This window comes from Rhinolophus ferrumequinum, chromosome 10 (genome assembly GCF_004115265.2).
Source record: "Rhinolophus ferrumequinum isolate MPI-CBG mRhiFer1 chromosome 10, mRhiFer1_v1.p, whole genome shotgun sequence".
In the NCBI taxonomy this organism is placed as follows: Eukaryota; Metazoa; Chordata; class Mammalia; order Chiroptera; family Rhinolophidae; genus Rhinolophus; species Rhinolophus ferrumequinum.
In genome coordinates, this window is record NC_046293.1 from 60,726,736 (window position 1) to 60,735,157 (window position 8,422).

Sequence of the window (8,422 nt, forward strand, 5' to 3'; positions counted from 1 at the left end):
CCTCTAAGTCTCTGAAACTGTTTTTGATTCACTTTCTTCTTTTCATTTACACAAGAACCTCAAAAACTTTATATCTGTCTTTTTTCCATGGGGTCAAATGAACATTTAATAAATCAATGACACACTAAAACAATACATAAAGGAGACTTTTGTTATTATAATGTGAAACACCTGGGAAGTTAGTGTATGACCATATATAGGCAAGCCCGAGACTACATGAATATGCCCTACCCTCAGGACTGATGACACTCGGAATAAAGAAAAGGTTAGGGTAACGAGGGTTTAGTCTGGGAAAACTATAGTGAGGTGATTCTTGGGCTCCAGTGAGTAAACCATGGAGTTTAAATAGGAAAGAACATTAGAATGTTCTCGAATGTAGGATGTAATCAGTGAATATTTTCTCACACTGAGAATTAGAACTGAGTTTGAATAGACTGTGACTAGTTGAATGTCCTTACTTGTCTTTATTTTGTTAATTCTTGCTTAGCCTTCAAAACTCAGTTCAGTCCTTGTGGCCTCCAGAATGCTTTCTTTGATCTCCAGTGTTTGACTTCATGCTCTTTGGACATTTTCGGCTCCCTCTTTATTCTTTTCTTTTATAATTTACCATATTATACGTATATCACAGTGCCTGCTTGTGTGTCCATGTATTCCACTATTTTTAAAAATACAGCCCATGTTTTATTCATCTATGCTAATTTCAGTTCACTAAGTTGAAAGGCTTTGAGAACATGGAGATAATTTGGGCTTCATTTAAGAGTCAAAGGGAGTCATTGTAAATTCTTGAGCTAAAAAGCAATACGATTGCAAGAGTATTTCTGGAATATTAGATTTTGAACAGTGGAAGTCTGGGTTAGGAAGGGAAGAAAGAAATAGGAAGACAAAAGAAGAAGCTGACACAACAAGAACACAAATAATAATGGTTTAGATATACATAATTACTTTGTGAAAGGTAAACAATGTGTGAATGTTAGAATTTCTTGAAAATCTAAGCATTTATTTCTAAGTATATTAACTCTGTGAGCAGATATTAGTAGTCTTGTTTCAAGGACGAGGAAACTTGGAAAGGATAATGACTTGGTCAACATCCTACAGAGAAAAGAGACAGGAATTGAAGCCTCTTCAAGTCTGAGTTCAGGATTATTTGTGGTCTGTAGTGAGTAGGTGACGGAAGGCTTTATCTAGGTGTTGGCAGTGATGTAGAAAGAAGGGAAAACACCTGCCAAACCACGAGATCAATAAACCTGCAGAACTAGATTACTGGTTGCTGATGGAATGTAAAGAAAAGGGTGAAATCTAAGATACTGCCCAGAGTGTAACCCCGGGGATGCTGGAGTATGATGCTCCCCTTAGAAACCTGGGGAATCAGGCGCATCAATGGCTAAACCTGTTACATAAAAGATAACGTGAGCTTATGGGATTGCGTGCAGGCAAAGCTTTCCTAGGTATGTGCAGGAGTTTGTGATAAAAACAAAAAATTTGTTTTTTGTTATTTACTATGAATCTACAGGATCCGAGTTACGCATAATGACACCCATAGTGCATTTCAAACAAACCCGATTTTTAAGTCGTTTTCTCATCTATTATAGACTTTTTAAATGGCCCAAGCAACTGTTTTTGATCCTATGTTTTATGTCTAGGACAGAATTACCTAAAGGGACGAGATGAAAAGCTTTTTGTTTAAGATTCCATTAGACTATCTTTAAGGTCACAGTCAGGGTCTTATTCTTCTATGTTCTCTGACTGCAAGGACACTGAAAGCCACGGAGATTGTTTCAGCTTAATTTGAGAGCCAAAATTTTACTGTAAATATTTGGCTCAACACGTACTTTTGAAGATGAGTTTTTGAGCAGTGGATAGTCTGGATTAGCAAGGGAGGATGATAAAAGTGGGAACTCAAGAGACCTTATATAAATGGGAGTGCATGTATCTGAAATCAAAGAAGAGAACAAAGGAGAACTTTGTGATCTCTTTGGCTAGGGCAGCAGAAAACTAGTCTGAGTGCTTAGATCCAACCCAGGAGAGAGTGATTTCCTTTACACTGACCTTGCTAGATCCTGGAAATGATAAAATGTGGATGCTGTGGGAGAACTGGGCCTGTTTTCACACTCTCTTTACGAGGCTCTCATCTGCAACTTATTTTATGTGGAGGTGGAAAGGTTGGGAAACAGAAATACAGTGGGTTTGGGAATTTGAATTGCATCAGTTGGGTATTACCTTCCCCGGGATTTTCTGGAATGGCCTCTTCTCTTCTTTGCTGATCCCTAGAGTTTAATCTCCTGCTCCAGTACCTGCTGTACAGCTGGTGATTGTCTTCACTTGAAAAATCATCCTCAGATGACGTGGTCGGTTAGGGTTGAATAGAGAGAGCAAAATGTTTGACCAGATGTTTTCTCTTGTCAATTTATAATCATATCACACTTAAAATCTTCATCTTCATTCTGGGCTAGATAAAAAGATTACAGGTGGAATTCAGCTAGAGGTAAAAGATACTGTCACATTATTGACTCTTTTCACCGCACCACTATAATATGTAACCCCCACCTTTTTATGATGGAAATGGGGATTGGAATTAGCTTGGTCAACAAGAAAATGAACAGGATTTGATAAAATCCAATCTATATGCCTAGCACAAATCAAATAAGTTGGTGTAGGAAATTATCTGCCATGGGATTGATTTCAGGCCCACTCTTTGTGCTTCCTAGGCTTCCTCTATATTCTTCTCTCTTGTAATTTACCATATTACATGGATATCACTGTGCCTGCTTTTATGTCCATGTATTACACTATTTTTAAGCCGGAGCCAATGTTTTACTTATCTATATTAATTCCAATGCACTGAATTGAAGGCTTTGAATACTGTGAGAAAACACCGATGTACATACATTTTACATAGATCTCAAAGGATGTGACTCAGCGTCTCCATTTCTATCACTTCATCCTCTTTTCTACTTTCTACTTGCCTCCTCAATTCCTGCTTACAACCGATGGCCTCACAGCACTGCCCAGCACACTGCATCCTGATCAGAGGTCTAAGTATCAGCCAGTGTGCCTTACAGAGGTCTAAACTACTAGCTGTGGGGCACCCCCACTTCAGAGCCGTCAGAGCCACCGTTGCTCACAGCTGTCAGCTTGGCATCTCTCCTAGCCTGTTCTTATTGCCATGGTCCTATGTCCCAGCCAATCCTGCCTTTTTTTTTCATCTTAAAACTTAGGTTATACAATGGTTGTCCAATGGTTGCCTGAACCAAGGGCACAAGGTATTCTCCTACCTTTTTGTTCCCTTTTTTGCCTTCATTTTGGAGCCAGAGAAGACTTCTCATTTATGGATTCTGGTTGTCTATAATAACTAGGGTCCTCAGGTGGTCATCGATTGTTGATCTGTCTATTGGTCCCCGCACACCCTCAACCACTCCTCACTCAAATCTGTATAACCTAAGTTTTAAGATAAAAAAAAAAGGCAGGATTGGCTGGGACATAGGACCATGGCAATAAGAACAGGCTAGGAGAGATGCCAAGCTGACAGCTGTGAGCAACGGTGGCTCTGACGGCTCTGAGGTGGGGGTGCCCCACAGCTAGTAGTTTTCACCTCTTTAGGGCACACTGTCTGATACTTAGACCCCTGATCAGGATGCAGTGTGCTGGGCAGTGCTGTGAGGCCATCAGTTGTAAGCAGGAATTGAGGAGGCAAGTAGAAAGTAGAAAAGAGGATGAAGTGATAGAAATGGAGACGCTGAGTCACATCCTTTGAGATCTATGTAAAATGTATGTACATCGGTGTTTTCTCACAGTATTCAAAGCCTTCAATTCAGTGCATTGGAATTAATATAGGTAAGTAAAACATTGGCTCCGGCCTTAAAAATAGTGTAATACATGGACATAAAAGCAGGCACAGTGATATCCATGTAATATGGTAAATTACAAGAGAGAAGAATATAGAGGAAGCCTAGGAAGCACAAAGAGTGGGCCTGAAATCAATCCCATGGCAGATAATTTCCTACACCAACTTATTTGATTTGTGCTAGGCATATAGATTGGATTTTATCAAATCCTGTTCCTTTTTTTTTTCATCTCCTTTGCAGCTTAAATATAGCCTGATGGAATATTTAAACATCTATAGATCTGTATATATTTTGACCTTGTATTTGTTCTTAGCAGATCAATGGGTCATATATATGATGTTAACTTTCTGTTTCTTACAAATAATCTTTGATAAAACTCTGTGTGTCTTCTGAGATAGCATATTTCTGGGCTATGTAGAAAAATTCCAAATTCCAGACAAGAAAATTAACTAGAAATCCTAGCATGTTTAAATTTGTCTTATGCCTTACTTTTGCTGTGTTGTTTTAAGGGTGCTAAGAGAAAATGTAAAGCTACTTGTAGTTAAGTCTGTTCATCTTTTACACTGTGGTTTTCCCATTATATTTTTAGACTCAGAAGATTCTCCTCACTCCAGAATTTTGGTAAGGGGTCAAATTTGTTTTCTTCTACTTAACTTTCCAATCTTTCCAAATTTAATATGGGAGCATGGAATGAAGTGAGAAACTAAGCTGATTTTTTTCTTCTGAATTACTAAGCAATTATGTCAGCACCATTTATTTGAGTAATGGTTCTCTCCTTTATTGATTTGTCAGACCTTCTCTATTATATAAAATTCATATGAAATATGAAAGAGAATCTATTCTATTCAGCCATTTTCTGTTCACATCTATGCCAGTGACCTTAAAATATGTCAATAGATGGCTGGGCTGATGGTTCTCTCTTTTAAAGATCTTATCCACTCTTGCGAAATTACTCTTTAGACGAACGTTATTTCTTTTTTAACTTTATTAGTTCTTAAATTATAATGATGTAAAACAATTATTTATGTATAAATAAGAAATACTGAAATTTCATGTTCTTCGTCATTCTTATTCTTCCACTTCTTTCATTCCCTAGGTGTAACCACTGTTAACATTTGATGTGCCCAGATTAACTCTCAAACATTTGGTAAGGCTCAAAAATATCAGTAATTTTTTTGTTGTGGGAATGGTATTAAAGCTATACATTAAGAAAAATTGACATCTTACATTTAGGCATCCTATTCAAACCATAGTATGTCCATTGATTTTTTTTTAAGCCTTCTTTTATGTAGCTCATTACAACTTAATTTTATTAACATAGGTTCCAATATTTTGCATTGTTTATTTCTAGGCAGTTAATATTGTGAAAGGATTGCTTTTTGAATATACAGTTGACCCTTGAACAACACGGATTTGAACTGTGTGAGTCCACTTAACAGGTAGAATTTTTCCAATAAGTATACGTTTGGCCATCCATATCCCTGCATTTCGCATCCGTGGTTAGGAATATGCCGATGCAGATGGCCACTGTTTGCATTTATCTGCGCCATTTTACATCAGGGACTTGAGCATCCTCTGATTTGGGTATAAGGGCCAGGGGGGTGATCCTAGAACCCACCATTCGTGGGTACCAAGGGAATGTACCTATTGGCTGTAGTTAAGCTTTTGGGAAGTCAACAGTACGACGTGGATTTTCTGCTGCATAAGGGCGAGGGCCCCTAACCCATATGTTGTTCAAGCGTCAACTGTATTGTCTTTCTTATCACTGCTGGTATAAACAAATGCTCCTTGTTTTTGTCTAGTAGTCATTTTAATACCTTTGCAATGGAATACTTTGGGTTTTCATACAACATAATCATATAATGGGCAAACTATGATAATTTTGTATCCTCTGTATTTGTACCTTTGTTTTTAGTTAAGATTGTATTGCTTTTTGGAAGCTTTTAGAACAACATTAAATAGAAATAGTAATAACAGGCATTCTTATTTTTCCTAATGATGACCAGACTGTCTCCAATCGTGACATTTAGTATGAAATTGAAAGTCTTTGTTGAGAGGCAGAATAGCAGAGTGCTACAAGTGAAGTCTCAGCAGTCTCGTTGCCGAGTTCAAATCCTGGCTGTGACCTTGCCTACAAACTTAGGCAAGTTTCTTCTACTCTATGCCTCTCTCTTCTCATCTCTAAGATGGGAGCAATAGTAGTTTCTACCTCATATGGTTTTTATAAGTATTAAATGATTATTTTTTAAGCACTTACAAGTATTTTAACACCATGGTAAGCATTGAATCCAGAATTAGCACTTCATTTCATCAGTGCCTTTTAGACACATTCCACATGACTAATAATTTTGAACAATAGCAATGTACTGGTTTAAAAACATTCAACCGCTGAAGTGTAGTCACTCACTATTTTCCGTTTTTATTTTTTCTAACTTTTTTTATGTTGAAATATATTAAATTAGCTCAATATTTTTTTATTCCAACATTTTCCAAAGAATATTGTTTATTATTTGGAATCTGTGTAAATTAGTACCGTTTGTATTTCTGTAGATGTCGGCTGCTAGAAATGAAGTGTGGGTTTTCAGTAGTTCTAACTGTTGTAAAGCACTATGGCTTAAGCTGACTCCACTGGCTTTTTACATTTTACCCCAAAACAGTACTGTTCTTTAATGTTTAAAGAATTGGAAGTTTAAAGTGGCTTCCGTGAGCCACCTTCAATTCTCTGCCTTCTATCTGGCTCTGCCTGGTCAGCACACATAAGACTGGATATGTGTAGCATGGGGCTCCAGGAAAACATGCCAACAAAATATTGGGGAGTATCTGCCTCCAGCTTCACAAGTATTCTCATTTTCCTAGGTGGACTCTCATTCCCTTAAGGGTCTCATTTAATCCCCAGATTTCAATGCCATCTATATGCTAAGGACTCCCAAATTTTTGACTCCAGCCCTGACCATAACCTTATTCTCCAGATTCATGTGTCCAATCGCCTATTTGATATTTTTCTTATTTCTGATGTCTCTAATGTTATATCATTTGGTATGATATCTGTCAATGGAAAATAGAGTTTTTGTTGAGAGGCAGGCTAGCGTGGAGTCTCAACTGTCACATTTAGGTGTCTAATAAATCTCTCAATTTTAATATGTCCAAAACTGAACTTATGATCTCTGAACCTGCACCTCCCTCATTTTCTCCGTTAGAGTAAATGGAAACTTTGTTCATTCACTTGTTTAGGTCAAAAAATCTTAGTTATTTGTGACTTGTCTCTTCCTTTGAAATTCTCATCCAATCCATTAGCAAACCAATCAATTTTACGTTCAAAATTTTTCTAGAATTCTCCCTCCTCCCACAAACCCTCCAGCCTGAGCCATCATTACCCATTGCCTGGCTTTTTTTTGCAAGTCTCCTAATTGCTCTTTCTGCTGCGTCCTTGTCTCTGTATGGTCTATTCTCAGCACAGCTGTCAGAATCATCCCGTAAACACACATCAGATTTTTTTGTTCCTCTTCCACGAATTTCCATTGGCTTATCATTTTAAATTGAATAAAATCCCAAGTCCTTCTAAAGTGCACCAGATTCCCTGCCCCAGACCACACCCAGCCTCTGACGTCATCATGTACTACTCTGTGCCACTCATCCCATTCCAGCCTCCGGAATCTCACTGACCATCAATCTCCTGTCTCAATGCCTTTGCGCTTGCTGCTTTCTCTGCCTGCAACATTCATCCCTTAGGTGTCCACAAGATTCCCTCATTGTCACTGTCTTCAGTTCTCTCTACTTAAAATAACATCTTATCAAAGAGCTTTCCCCCATCATGCCACATACAACTGTCCCTGTTCTCTACACTAGTTACGTCTGTATCATTATCACTATTTATTATGTCTGCATCATTTTTCTTCATAGCATTTATTTTCACTTGACACATTTTTTTTGTCTGTTTGCTTATTATCTGTCTTATTTGCAATACACCACTAGTACCTAGAAAACTCTCCAACATCTAGTAGGTAGGTATTCAATAAATATTTAATTGAACGAACACTGTTACGTATGAGGATGACATGTAATGTGTTCGCAGTTAACAACTAAGGATCTGAAATGGTGTGAAAACATACATATAATGTGTCTAGCCCTGTGCTAGAAAGTTTATATAGAGTTCCTGAGAATTGGGCAAACTTATTTAGTAGAGTCTAATTTCTATTTAGAGATTTAACTCTGCTCAAGGACTGGATTGGTACATAGGTGGAATAATTATAGAAATGCTCGCAAAAATAAAGTTTATCAAGTCCACTAAGACTTTAGATACTTTTATTAAGGGGGAAAAACATCCATTTCATTCATGAGAAAAAAAACCAACATGTTAATGCTTCATTGAAGAGGTGACATATATTGAGTTGTGACTGATAGTATAACTGTTTGAGCACATTTTGGGAGAAGAGAGGGAAAGGGCACAGAATAGAGAAGTTGGGGTACCAATGGCAGATTGCCCATTCCTCTGAAATGCACAAGCGCATTGGTAAGAGGAAATAAAAGTCTCCCAGGCCTCGTTTTAAATTCTCACTCTGAATTTGGTACCTCTATGATCT